The sequence below is a fragment of the Strix aluco genome, chromosome 21 (genome assembly GCF_031877795.1).
Source record: "Strix aluco isolate bStrAlu1 chromosome 21, bStrAlu1.hap1, whole genome shotgun sequence".
Taxonomy (NCBI): domain Eukaryota; kingdom Metazoa; phylum Chordata; class Aves; order Strigiformes; family Strigidae; genus Strix; species Strix aluco.
Window position 1 is genome coordinate 1,945,963 of NC_133951.1, and position 14,934 is coordinate 1,960,896.

Here is a 14,934-nt window from a genome sequence, read left to right on the forward strand (position 1 = left end):
TGAGGCATTGGGAACCGCAGTATTTTTCAAAGGGGAAGCAGGAGCTATTTTTGGAGATTTTTAGACACGTGTCCAGGCAAAGGCTCTAAGTGTTCTTCTCTCTGATGCCTATGGGGTTATTTTGGGAACAGCTCCAAAGAGCTGGCTGCCCCTTCGTGTTTAGCTTGAAGCTTTTAATCGTGCTGGCTGGTAAGTTGGCGTGAGGCAGACGTTCATGTCCCGGGGGACAGGATCAGGCCACCTTGTGAAAAATAAGTGCTTTAATAACGTTGGGCCATTTTTGTCGGCAGTGTCCCATGGGAGGTACAGGAGCTCTCACCCCTTGTTCAGTCCAGTCATTCCCCATAACCTGCAATGCATCACTTTAATGGTACTTTCACAAGAATTTTTAACCTCTTGCCCGTGTTCATTCATCAGTGATTTCTACTGTCCCAACTTTTACTTTAGGCCATCAGGTTCTTTAAATAAAATGTTTCCACTTAGTGACTTTTTCTGCCTCATTCCTCATATCTTCTTCATGTAATTGTTGTTTCTGAGGCCCAGGGTGTCTGGAGCGACTCGGAGGATGGTCTTCTCAGGCAGTTCTAGGATAGATGGAACAGAGGTATCCCACCAGGCTTACTGAGGTTAAAAAAACCGGGGTTGTACCAAGATATTGGCCTGAAGTGGGACCAAAATCCCTCTGGATGTGTTTCTGTAGACTTTTCTCAGCAAGATTCATTCTGTAGGCCTGTTGAGAAAAGGAGTTTCTTTTAGGTGTGTTAAGATGATCCTAAGAGGCTCCAGAAGACTGTGACTACTTCTGCAAAGATCTCTAAACCCCATTTAGCACCCATCTATCTGCTGCTTTGACCCTGGCTGCCTTCCAGCCTCCTATAAGCAAAGCACTAAAATGAGCATCCTATTCTGTATGGTTCAAGGTTCCCCTGTCCTACTTTGAGTTTTAAGAGAAATGGGCCAGGACCAGTGGAGGGGGGAAATGGTTCGTTCTTTGCCTTCAGCCTGCCCCAACCCCTCTCCTGTGGCATTGCTTCCACTTTCAGGGATCTCAAACCAGCCTTTTGTAGGCTTTTAAAAATGATTCTGCGATTTAGCACTGAGATAACTCCTGAGTACATCTAAGGGGGCATTTCAGAAGCCCTGTACCTAACCTCTCCTCTTGTGTTTCATGAGCGTTTTCCAGTGCAGAGAGGCTGCTGGCAGGATGAGGAGGCGAGAACAACATGTTCCTGGAATTGTCTCCAACCTGCCCACTCTCCTCTTCCTATGCGAGTCTGTGGGAGCAAGGGGAAGAGGCTGAATTAAATGTTCAGCCAGTATTTGTGAGGACAGTGCTAGCAAAATACAAACAGTCAGGGAGGCTTTGGCCCTGGAGTTCCAGTTTTGGCTGCAGTTTGATTTTTATGGCCGTTAATTGGTTGTAGACTTCTTTTTTAAAATACACTTTGAACCACACTTGGAGCCAAGCACTGAATTGGTACCTTTCTTTACTCCAGTATCTTGTTTGCCTACCCAAGGAGGAGCAGGTCTGTGCCTTCCCCCACCTCCACTGGTATTGGCCTCATTCCCTGCTGATTTGCTCTCCCCTGAGAAGCTGTCTGTGTCCTGTGAGCTCTCTGGAAATCCTTGGCAGGAGAGGAAGTGTTGCCCTGCTGATTTTTGCTCTGCGTCAGCTCCACAGCAGACTGCTGAGATGCAGCGTTGGAGTGCTCTGTAGTTGCTACGTATCCATCACACTGATGGTGCTTGCACGCCTACAATTACAAGAGTGTCAGAGGGAGTGGCTGGATGAGCAATAACTTTGCTCAGAACCCAGTTCTTTAATCAAAGTGGCGTTAAGATCTTGCTCTGCAACATTTTCTCCCCCCCACCCCGCCCGCCCTTGTCCCTGGCTTGAGCCTTGCTCACTGCAGCATCACAGATTGGCTGATGTGCATCATCCCCAGCAAGTCATCAGTAATTGCAGGACTCACTCCTGGCCGCGGGGCCTGGTGCTGCGTCTCTCAATAGCTAGGTGTGCGAGCACTTTGTACAGCAGGAGGTTAATGGAGGGATTCCACCCACTGCCCTAAAATCCAGTTCCCAAACGCACACCTTTAAGTCTTTGAAACATGATTACAGCTCGACCTGTCTGGCAGCAAACCCAGGAATAGAAAGGATGGATTAAAAATTACTGTCTTTGCTCACATGTGCTGACTCCCCTCTATAATGAGAAGCAAATGATATATTGATGCAGCATTATGTGAGGACGTGATTGTTGCCACCTAATGAAAAATCTTGTTTGAAGGTGACTCAGGACAGAGGTGGAGCAGGTGCTTGCAAAGCATTGCTTTTCTTACCGCTGCAGCTCTCTGAAGATGAAGGGCTTCCTCTTGATACCTAATTAACATAATTGAATTCCTCTTAAAAGCAACAGACTGACTTATCTGTTCCTAAGAAAGCAGAACTAATGAACTCGAATTGCCTTCGTTAGAGCCCCCTTCAGTTGGGCAACACTACCCATAAATAGGCACAAGGCATCTGCTGTGTTTTTGCATCTGAACTCTGGCAAGTGTGTGGTTTGGGTTGTTAGTGAAAACACTTTCCATGGTAACCCTTTACTTCTCTGATTTTGCCATAAAACCTCAGTAACGAGCCCACTGGTGACCTAAGTCACCTCCTAAGTAAGAGGCACGGAGAGCTTACTGCAGTGACAGATAGGTGGATTGAGAAACTCGTGTGTGTGCCTACAAGGGTCTATTTGAGGTCGACCAGATGCTGCCTGCCTGGGGGAAAGTTTGTCCTCTTTCATCCTGTGGAGATACAGGATCATCTCTTCTCCAAACACCAGGACCTGAGTGCCCAGGGGGGAGGGGAGTGAGATCTGTGCTTGGTTTGCCTGCAGCCAGACCAGAGGATATTGATTAAAACACCTGTTTGCTTCCCATTCAAGAATAACCAGCCATTTTCCTCCAAGCTATGCTGATATGCTTTGCCACTCTCATGTGAGCCACGGCCATGGCCACGCTGCAGGGAGGTGTGTGTCCCACAGCCTGCCTGGCTGGGTGATGTCCCATTCCACCCTCAGGCCAACCAGCTGGTAAGATCAGAGACATTTGTAGGCAGCTTTTCATCAAGCTCTTTTCTGTTGCTGCCACCTTCTCCCAGCTCTGCTGTCCCGCTCCTGCTGGTGATCCCAGCTTCCATGTTGGGAAGCATCAGATGTTGCTTTTGCACCAACCTGCTGCTGCTCCCTTCTCCCAGTAAGGGAGAAGCACCTTATCATCAGTGTGGCTCAGCGTGTGCTCTGCAGGGCAGGGAACTGCCCTGATTTATCTACTGTCTCGGGGCACACTGTGGTTTGGTCCTCTGTGCAACAGCTTCTCCCTACTCTAAGGACACGTATGGGCTGTGGGGGAGGACACTGTGGCCACACTCAAGCAAAACAGTAGCCAAGCTGTTGGCACCTCGAACACCAGCATCAGTGTCTTCTTCAGTACATAGAGAGACCTGTTTGGTCCTGTGCTGTTTGAAACGAGAGAGGGAAGGATGTGATTTGAAGCGAGTTGCTCTGGGAAGGCAGGAAACATGATCTGGCTCTTGCATCAAGCTCCTCTGGGTGTCCAGGAGTGTTCACTGGCTGGGGAGGAGGCTGTGCACCCAAGGACATGCCGTGGTGCGTGTTTCCTTCATACCTCAGCTTTGAAGTGTGACAGGACTTGTATGAGCTCTGAGCCTGACCAGCTGACGTGGTGCAACACCTCTGAGCGAGATAGGAGTTCTCCTTCTGCTCATCACGAATTTAATTAGTTGATACTTATTTCTGGAACTGGAAAAGTCTCTTAGAGATGCTTGTCAGTGATGCTGGTTGAATGGTAAACAAGGTTAGCAATATTGGAACCAGATGTTCCAGGAGATATCAAATTGAAAACCAAGATGTTCCGGGAGATATCAAATTGAAAACCAAATTGATTGTTAAGTAAAATAAAAATATCAGGAGGGAGACATGTGCAAGTCTCCGAGAGGGGTTAGAAGCAATACAGAGCCAAAAAAAATGTGCAGAAGTGTCTCGATAGCAGCAAGATTCAGGCCTGGAGGAGTGGAGCTGCTGGGCTGAAGCAGGAGAAATCAAGTTTCTCCTTTCCAGCTTGACAGAAGCAATTCCCCTTTCTGCTGTAGGGACCAGCCCTCTCTTTCTTTGGCTGACTTTGATCCTGCTTTTGGTGAGGATCAGCCAGCCTTACTCTGGCTGGCTGTGGGTGGGCAGGAACGTGGCACAATGGTCTGGGTGCTGGAGCAAAGTAGATGCCTTCTCCAGACACAATCCTTTCTCCTTCACCATCAATCTTGGCCTCAGAGCTTCACTGAGGCATCGAGGGACAGACTCTATGAGTAACTGTGAGGAGTCTCCTCCTCCTCCTTCCCCTTTCCTCCTCCCCTACCAAAAGTGAGATGCTTAGTGGTAGTGAAAGCAAAACAGCCCTGTGAAGATCATTTTGGGGTGTCACATCCAGCTATCTCAGCATCACCCAAACGCCTTGAATTTGCCCCAAGTAGCATTTGGAAATTTCTGGCTGAGACTGAGCAGAAAATATAGAACAGGGCTACGTGTAACTAACTGCTCCCTCGTGTCCCTCCTCGGCAGCTCTCCCGGGCTCCGTGCCGGAGCTGAGCACAGGTGACGGGGGTGCCCACAGCAGGCTGGGAGCACACCAGCCAGCAGCATGCACTGGCACCAGTACGGGGTTGTTGGTGCAGCTGGCACCTGGCTGCTCACGTCACCATGTAGCTGGGCTGAGGCTGAGCAGCAGTTTCTAAGGGAAGACACTTCTTTTGGCCTCTGGAATAGGAGCAACCATGGAGATATCCAGCTAGATCTAAGTGAGAGCAGTGGGGAGAGGGGAAGACAAAAGAAAGGGTAATTTTCAATAGTTATCTCACCTAGTTTAAAGAAACGTGTCTCATATTTTATTCCTCTCCCTGTTCCCTGCAGGGGAGATGCAGAACTTCCAAATGTAATAATCTGGAGGAAGCTGTGGCAAGCAGCCTTTGCATGCACGGGGATTTGCAAAGCCTCAAAGGGGCCCAGCTCATAGGGGAGGTTTTGAAGAGACAGATGGGCAGCTCCTAGGATGGTTGAGTCTGCCTGTTTGTGGTTGTGAAGCACAGCAATGAGAACACCAGTAGTGACTGCTGCAGAAGGGGCTGCAGAGCACTGGGGCAGCTGGGGCCTCCTCATGGCATTTGCCTCCTTTCCCCAGCTGAAGTGTTTTGAGCTGAGGCTGCTGTAGGACACAGGTGCTGTCTAACCTGCTTCACAGCTCTCCTCAGCCTTGCTCTGTGTTACTGGTAGCACATGTTGCTGTGAGCTTTTCCAGAAGGTTTGTGGGTGACCCCTTGGTCCTTTGCATGGAGTTAACTGGCCCTGAGCTGTGGATAGAGATGGGCTGCTCCTGTCTCTGCAGTCTGTAGAGCCTCACTCATGCGCTCTCTGTGCAGGCTGGTGCAGTGCTGCTGGGCAAGGATGAGGCTGCCGGGAGTGCTGAGAGGGAGAGGAGAGGAGTGTCAGCTGGTGCTTGCAGCAGAGCTGACTCAGGGCTTTCTCCCCAGGGCTGGGTGCTGACTCAGCTGCTTTGCCTTTTACTGGCTTCTCTGAAAACCAGGGGCATCTCCTGGGGCTCAGAGGCCGTAGTAGTGCAGCAGGAGTGAGTGGATAGTTGGTTTTGGAAGAGTCACATCTTGGATGTTTTGCGGCAACAGCCAAGTTCAGTAAAAGCTTCAAGGTTGCTTCTGGGTGTACATTTTGCACTCTTGCTGGGGAGCATGTGCTGTCCAGCCTGGACTAATTATTGAGGCAAATGCGTGTTGCAGCAATGCTGCTTTTGCTGCTATGTCCCCACCATTGCGGGGGTGAATCGGGGCATGGAGGCTCTTCCTCCATCTGGCAGAGTCTCACTGGCGTGTTTTTTCATGGTATTACTCATGCGTATGTCAGAACAAAACTACAATGGAGGAGGCTGGGTGAGGCCGTGATGAGCTTTTGGATTGGAAAACACACCATGGAGGGAGGTCTCCTGCTGGGTGTGGGGCCATGCTGGGCTCACAGCACCTGGGACGCCTGAGCTTCAGCTCTGTCCTCTGCAACCAGTGGTCACATAGTTTAAGTGCTGAGCCGAGATGTATGGAATATCTTGTGCATGTAATGAGGATCTGCTTGTGCGTCTAATCTACTGGAGAGATCTCCCAGTAATAAGAGTGCGTGGGGTGCTGGGAGAGGCTCCCTGCTCCGTCTCCATTGCAGCAGGTCGCACCTCCAGGACCCGCAGCAGCACGTTGCTCACGGGCAGCAGCGTGTGCCGTGTGCGTCAGGGAGTGCAGAGCTGGTTCTCCTGCTCTGGGGCCCCCCTCCTGCGGTGTTAGCAAGGGGGGTGTGGAAGTGGGGATCCCCCTTGGTGCTGCCACCTCTCACATGGCTCCCGGAGACATCCACTTCGGGAAGGAGGTGATTTCTTAGCCTGGATTCTGGGATGATGTGGGACTTTGCTCCAGCCAAAGGGATGCTGACCCCAGAAGCTTTGCTGCCAATTCCAGGTTGCCCTGAAACGTTGATGGGTTCTTCCATCAGCCCCATGGGCTCTTCTTCAGGTGGGACCCTGGAGACATGAAGCTGAATCCTACTTGGTCCTGACTGCTCCTGCAATAAACAAGTTTATCTCACTTGGAATGAGCTGAGGGAGAAGGGCTTTGGGCCAAGCATGAAGCAGAGCCCTGCTGCCACATCCCGTGGTGAGGACTTTATTGCCCTGCATGGAAACCTGCTGAAATTCCTTATTAAAAGGAGAGAGATGAGGAAGGGGTGGATGAGGCAGCATGGATGCCACCTCTGCGGCTGTGGGGAGCAGGGACAGGTGCCCATCCAGGACCATGGTGGTTGTGGAGGGGTTGCCCCATCACCAACCGGTTTCTCTGGTTCCTTTGGGAAGTGCCAAATCCAGTCAGAGTCAGACTGGTTTGTGCAGAGGCTTTATTTGCCTGGAGAGGAAAAATAATAATAATGGAAAGAATCAGTTCAGTTGCCTCAGCCCAGAGTTATTTCTAAAGGGAGCAGTGGGGGGGGGTCTTGGGCACCCCCCACACTGCTCTTGTGCTGTCGCCATGCCGGAGCCTGCCCTGGAGCTGAATTACACTGTGGTTTTTAGAGAGGACAAAGGGGGACTCGAATGAGATGCAAACAAACACATCTTTCATTACGATCTGGACGGCGGAGTTTCTTGGAGATGTGTCAATGCTTCGCACGGGAGCCGTTCGTTGGATGGAGACGACAGCGTGTCGGTAATACGGTTCGCCTGTGCATCGTCACCTGATGGGAGGATGAAATTCAGGCACGGACACATTCCAGGGACAGCTTTCAGCATGGACACGAGATTGTTACACAGAGCTCAGGCTGCTGAGCTGCGGTAGCTCATCGGCAGTAGCCCGAACCCTGTGTAATGATGGCTGAGGCAGCGAAGCCAAGCTTGCCTTGCCCTTGGGCTTTTTCCTTCTGACTGTGCAGTGTTACCACTCTTCCTTGGGTTGTTCTTAGTCTGCTTATTTCAGAGAAATCCTATTTGCCTATTACTGTGCCCCAAATGCAGAAAGACTTTGTGTCTTTCCCAGGGTGGAAAAAAATGCTTTCAAAATCCACCCCAAATGCTGCTACCCTGCAATGGTTTTCTTTAATCCTCCAGGGGATGTTTTAATCTGTGGCTGCTTTTTGCTAGTAACACAGTGCTGAATTTTTGTCAGTGCTTGGAGGGACACAGGGACACCCCAGCCCTGAATGCTGGTGGATACTGGGGACCTGGGTGTGAGTGGTGGATTTCAGACAAGGAAGACCTGGGCTGGTCAGTCTGGCTCAAGCACTGACTAACTTCAGACAGTGAGTGCCACGGTCGATGGGGATGTGTCCCTGGCTGGGCTCGTCTGGTTAATTGCCTCTTTGCACTGAGAGGAGACCAAGTGCCTTCTGCTGACTCATGGATGCAAATGCCTCCTTACCCCACGGGTGTAAACACTGCAGGAGTGGCTCCTGTAGGTGAAAGATCTAGTACTTGTAATAGTTGGGCTTGAGAGACTTCTGAAAGTAGCTAAATCTGAAGCTAACCCTTGGCCTTTATTTCACTTAGTTTTTTTCCACTGTTTCTGAAGACCCTCAGAAGGGATGGCTTCATCCCATAAGGCAGGCTGGCCATGTCTGCCCACCTTTGCAGGGTTGTTTTGGCTTGCTGCCTTATCTCCCTTGTGATACCACATGCCCTTTGCTTCCCTCTTTGTGACACAGGGCCCTCTGCGAGCAGGGAATGGGTGATGACATTAAACAAGCCCTGTGTAAGCAGCCTGGTTTTGGGGAACTGCTGCAGAGGAGCAGAAGTGAAGCTGGGTGGAAAAACCCGTCTACGCTTGTTGTTGAACTTCAAAAATCAATGTAGCCTTAGCTTAGTATCCAAAACGGAACTATCATTTCCCTCAAAGCCATAGGTAGCAGAATATGTGAAACTTGGAAATATCAGGGGACAGATTTTATCTGCTGTGACATTGTTTGCTGGCTACAGAGATGGTCAATGACTGCCATAATTTGCAGAGCTGATCGGCACCAGCAGCTCTCGCTTGGGCTGCACCTCTGAGTGGGGCAGCGCTCCCTGTTGTCGGCTCTTTTGTCTCAGTGTTTTCCTTCTTTCCACGTCTGCAGACTGGGATCAGTCAGTTGTGGGTGTGAATGGACACACCTGAGCTGATGTGCCCTGCCTGAGCTCCCTGTGGGTGCTGACCCAAAGCCTTTTGGGTCTCCCTTTGCCTCGTTTGCCCTGATTTATAGGACAACTTGGCCATTCTTGGCAGATGAGGCTGGGCTAGAGGTGAGCACAACTCAGGCATTTCATTTTTGGTTATGGGACTCCTGTGGGTCAGATAACCTGATTCAAAAGCACCAACGAGGTCAGCCCAGAGGGTCTGTGTTGCAGCATCCTGCAGCCTTCGCACTGTGGACACTCTTCATGATGGGGTGAGTACGTCCTTGTCCCCATGTGAGCTGCATTTGCCCAGGATACGCCCTGGCTGGAGCCTCCTGGACATGCTGGAGAACTCTCCTGGTTTCCAAGTGCTATAGAATGAAAAAAAAGTCAGAAAAATCCCATCTCTCCGATACTCATTCAGAGGTAAGCAATGACACAAGTGGAGCATGGACAGACAAGGGCATGGGCAGACCATCGACCTGAGAGCATTGCTCTCCACACCCAGTCCAACCAGCTGCTTCTCTCGGGGACACCAAGGACCAGCATAGAGGTGCTCTGGTCTGACATACGATGTGAGTCTGCTTAAACACCGGGGCTCTAAGCATATGACCTGTCCATATTGTCCCCAGGGTGTTGATGCTGCTTGTAGCTATGGGGAGCTGCAAAGGACCGGGCTAGTAGGGAGCAGAGCCCACAGCTCCTTAGTGGCCTGGGGCTGGGAAAGGCTGGGAATCGCTGTCTGGGGGACTATGATGGCAGTAACTTGTTCCTACGTGGGCCAGCATGCACCAAAGTCTGATGCTTATCCACAAAATGGAGCCTAGGCTGCCCCCGGTTGGCCTCTGAGCAGGAAACACTTGCCCCGCTCACGTCCAGTGGAAAATCTCTCGGAGTAAATCAAGCACGTTGCAAACTGTTGCTGTTGTTTAGATGGATGTGAGATAGTTCAGCCTGGAGCCGAGTTCAGCCACTGGGCTCTGTAAGTTTAATGCATACAAATGGCACTGAAGAGTTAATGGGAAACAGAGTGTGGAGGAAAATAAAGAAAGACCTTTTGAGGTCTCAGCTGCTCAGAGTAATATTTGGGTTTGGTGACTCTCCGTATCTTAGAGATGGGAATGCAGCAAAGCTCTTTCAGTCCAGAGTATACATGGAGCCCGACAAGATTGTGGGCTAATATCAACAAACCTTTTGGAAAAGCAGATCCTGTCTGCTCCAGCAAAGCCGCAGTGTTATTTTTCTTTCAACAAATGTATTGAGACAATAGTAATGCTGTGCAGATTGGTTGTCCCTGGCCTACATGATTTATTAGGAAACAGAAACAATTGAAGTTGCTGAAAAAAAAGAGCTTTGGACATGGATTTTTTTTTTTATTCTTCTTTTTATTTTCTTTTTCCCCCCTTGAATTCTTCATGAACTAAAAAAAGGCCACCTAGTCTGGTCCCAGGAGAGGGGTTGCCTCCTTGCTTGCATTTCTTACTGGACCACCAACCCTGGGCTTGCTGCTTGAATACTTCAGTACTGGGGAGGAGGGGAGGAGTGAAACAGTGCTGGGGGGAGAGGCTGGGAGAAGGTGATACAGCCGTAGAATAACATTCCCCGGGAGAGAAGCAGAGCAGGTCTGGAGGAGGAGGAGACCTGCAATCTGTTTCTAGCTGTCAGTGACTCGGGGACAAGTTGCTTCCTCTCTCTGAGCCTCCCTTCCCCTTTATTTATCCTGTTTATTTAGTGCAAAAGCTCTTGAGAGTGGTGTTGCTGGCTGTGTGCATGCTGCGCCGGGGTCCTCAGCCCGGCTCGTACCTGCAGGTGCAATGGAAGCACGAGAGCTGACTGGGATTGCATGTTGCGCGCTGTGCTTGCCGGCGCTGGTGGCATTTGGCTCCTGCCCCTTGGCTTGAGCAGAGGATGGCTTTGCTTTAGAGTGGTTTTGTTTGTTGCCTTCTCAGTCAGTAAAATCCCCAGGGAAGAGGCAGCAGTCAGCTCCCCAGTGCCGGTAGCTTTCCCTCACCGCTCAGAAGTTGCAGACGCCGTGAGCTATTTGGTTTACAGAGCGGAGCATCACGCTATTTCTGGTGGGCGACCCAGGCAGCTGACTGCTGGCTACAGCCATGCCCCCCTTGTCCCCACAGTGCTGTTGCACACTTTCCCACCCTGCCTTTGCCTGTCATGGGGTAGACAAACTATTTTCCTGGAAAGCAAGATCTCCTTGGGACCGTGGGTTTGGGATGCTTCTCCATCAATGGGCAGTGGGATGCAGCCTTTTTGTAGCGTAATGTTTCCTGACCTCCCTGGCTTGCTGGCGGCCATCCAATGCTCCACAGAAGCTCCTGGGGGCTGTGTCCTCCCTCTGCCCAGAGGCTGCCGCTGCGGCGCAGTTATCGCTCAGGCAGGCTGCCCGGTGTGGGGGCTGGCGGCCTGGGAGCCAGAGGACCTCACCGTCCTTGACAAGAGGCGGCTGGAGGACGAGGCTATTCCTCCACCGTGAAAGCCCCTGATGCAGATGGGGGGGTTCTGCTTGGGATGGGTGTGAGCAGCTCCACAAAACTCCCCATGGGGATGAAGGAGGGATGAGCTCCACCGCATTGGGGCTGAGCCCAGCCTCACGCAGTCCTGCTTGCACTCACGGCCCTGCACATCAGTTTTGCTGGGTTTTCTAAAAAGAAACCCATGGTCTTTGTTAATAAAGTGTAAGGGGCTCCCTTACAGCTCACCAAAGCGTCTCTGATTGCTTTATTGAGGCAGCGGGACCAGGTGCTTTGGCAGTGAACTGCCGACTGAGCGTCTGCACGAGTAAGTGATATCATCACGGTTTGCTTTGCCTTCAGAAATGACTAAACAGATTTTCTCTGGTTTCCAGTTGACCCCGTTGTTCCCTGTCGATGATGGGAGCAGGCTGTTTAGGTTTGAGTTAACGCTACCCTGACCAGCCCTGAATCAACCTCAAAAACTGGAGATGGATTCAGCAGGTAGAGGGAGGGGAGAAAGTTCCATCCACTGCACCCAGCTCTCACTGTTATTAAATCAGGGATTGCTGGGAATCATCTCTGATTCATTCTCCAGCTGAAACACAAGTATTTTGCATTTGCCTGAAAGGATTAAGTTTTTAAAGCTCCTGCCCTTCTGGCTGGATGTTTTCCTCTGAGGGGTCCTCAGCTCCCAATTTTAAAGAAAAAAAAAAAAGACTGTAGGGTTGGGGGTAGTTCTCCTTTGTGATCTTTCTGTTCCGTGCCTGGAGTCAGCACAAAAATGAGCCAGTGCAAATTAGCTATATTTGATTATTGCAGGGGGCTACAGGAGCCCTGGGTAATTGCTGCATTTTGTTCCTTTTCTCTTGGGTTTCACTGACATTTCAGATAGTAAATGAGCAGTTCCTTCCCCCTACAGATGTTTTCTGTTGGTCATAGTTGGGAAGAGGCCTTAGATGCTAAATCCATGTGCTTCTTCTGCGGTTTATCTAGGCTTGTTTAAATCAGTGTGGGGCACAGGGCTTGCTGGGCTCTGCATCCTGCCTTTGGGGCACGCGGGGTGAACCGCAGCAGAGTGGACCACAGAGGGGTTTCCTTGGGGTGGCTCTGGAGAGGGCAGCCCTCCCTCCCGTCCCTGCTTGCCCAAAAGAGGAGGTAGAGAAAAAGTGAATCTTGGTGGCCAAACCCCCACAACATTTTTTTAATTTTCTGTGGCTGCAGGGTGCCAGGTCCCTTCCCTCCTCGGCCCAGCCCTGCCAGATCACCTAAAGCACAGACCTCTTGGACGAGCACAGTGGGTTCATGCCAGAGAGGTCCCAGGAGGAATGAAATGGATCCGGTTGTAACCACCCAGCTCGCTTTTCACCCTCAACCTCTTTCTGTCAGCATTGGAAAACTGCAGGCACAGGGCCATGTCACTGAGACGAAAAGGCTTGCAGGTGCACGCCATCCTCCCACGGGCTGCAGGGCTTCCTCCAGAGCTGGGAGCTGGATGGAGCAGGGCTGCGGCCGCTGGGCCAGGACTGCCTGTGCTTTTGCTTTGCTTGCAAGTGTCAAATCTGCACGTCTGCTGCCATGGCCTTGAGCTCTGGTTTGCCCCTGGATCAACATCTTGGTAGACACAGGCCAAACCTGTGCTCCAGAATGAGGGAAGGGAAATTCTGCTCTTTGTGCTGGCTCTGGGTGATTTCTCTCTTAATCCAGGCACATACACATATCCTGGAACATCACAGAATATTTCTGAGTTCCCTGACTTTTCATGAGCTCCTGTGGGCTGCCTCCATGGAGCGTCAATGCTTAAGGACATGGACAAGGTCTAAACATCACTTGCATTTTTGGAAGAAAGGTTATGTCAAAATTGCTTACAGGCTTTTCTTGGCTCCCCGGAGAAGGTGCATCATCTTCACTGGTGTTCGGCTGAAGACAGAGGAACAACCAAAAGAAAGCTACAAAGCATAAATGCACAGGTTTGGATTTCACTGCACCGCACCACAAAGGAGGAGGGGAACCCACAGGATCTTAAAATCTTCAAATACTGGAGTTATAAATAAAGCCTAGATGTTGCTGAACAATCTCCAAGTGATAAAGACTCATTCTGCCTTTGCTTTGACTGGTACAATGGGAATGGAGAGCAGCCGTCAAGCTATTGCAACGATTTGGTGGTTTACAGCCTCCCAGGGCTGGCTGCCATGCTCAGACCCACTCTCATACATATTTTTCATGAAAAGGCAGTAGCCTGCAGAGGCTCAGTGACCCGGGGTTATGGGTGCTGCACAGCTTCAAGACACTCAGCCAGACCTGAGGGGCCTTAAACCTCAAAACACCCAGTGGGGAGACAAGAAGCCTTTGAAGTTCCCCCAGTCCGCCCAAGCCACAGAGCAGGGTTGTGAACCTTGTCGTTCTCTGTGAGAATGTTGCTTTTACAATTAAAACCCACGCAAACCCCCAGCCCTCGCTACCGCTTGTGTTACCCCGGCGAGATATCTGACATTTGAGACAGAATGGGAAGTCAAAGAATGTGAGGAATTTGGTGACTCAACATAGAGTTTATTATACCAGTCCTACCGTTTAAGCCCATGTAATGTAAAATTGTTTTACGGCATGTGGCACAGTTCTGTGGGTTAATTTATAAGCAAACAATAATTATTCAAATAGGAATCTTTTTCTGTGCCTACATAAACTTGTTATCTGTTTGGCAGCAGGGGATGCTGCAAAGAAACGCACATTTACATTTTTTGCATTGATGCTATTTGCTTTTCCTGGAGCAGCTCAATGGTGCATTGACTACGAGGGCTTACTACTGAACTTGACCTGGGAGTGGCATGGAGATAAGCCAAATGTTAAGAGAAAAGGAGCCCTTTGTGCGGAGATGCCAGTATATAAGGTCTCACTTTTAGGTCACACACTTGTTAGGAGTTCCTTCAAAGTGATGGATTCTTCTGCTAAAATTCAGTGATGTCCGTTAAATCACAGGGTCATGAACTAGTGCATGTGCTGAAGCTGGTTTGTCAAGGGACCATGAAGACAAGGCCTTGTGTCAGGAGGCTTCCAAAGCAAATTGGATTTTCCACACAGCAATGGCTGCGTTTGAAGGTCTGTCAGTGGCCTGTAAAATTCTCCACCAGTGATAACTAGACAGAATTGCCAAGCACTGAAGCAATGCCATGAGCGTTACAGAACAAATCACTCCTCTCTCAGTACATAATAGCTTCTTGATCATCAGTCAAAGAAAGAATTATCCTAACCAGCAAACAGGCTGGAGGAGGCTGCTCCCTCTCTGCTGGGAGATTATCCCAGAGCTCCCGCGTTAAATCCACTGTGGAGAGCCTGGGGGTTTCTGGGAACGTCAGTCTGGAGCCAGGCGGTTGGGTAGGTGGATTTTAGATTGGGTGCACAGAAAAGAATGAAGCAACTAGATGTCAAGACTTGTATTCCTGAGCAGTCCTATGGGGTCATCTGGCCCTGCTTGTGTCCAGCCCCAGGACAAGCCCTGCTCAGGCACGTCTGTGCTGAAGGAAATGTGGACCAGTGCAAGCATAGTTGGGTATCTGTGTGGACAAGTCAGTCAGTTCCCTGGTCTCCTGATGCTAACCTGATCTCTGTCTGGGTTTTTCAGTCTGGGTGCTGCGAAGGGTGGGAGCAAGGAATGACTTTATCTTCAGCATGCTGTGAGATGGGGTCATTTGTGTGGTTAGATACTCATCTGATGGGAGGAA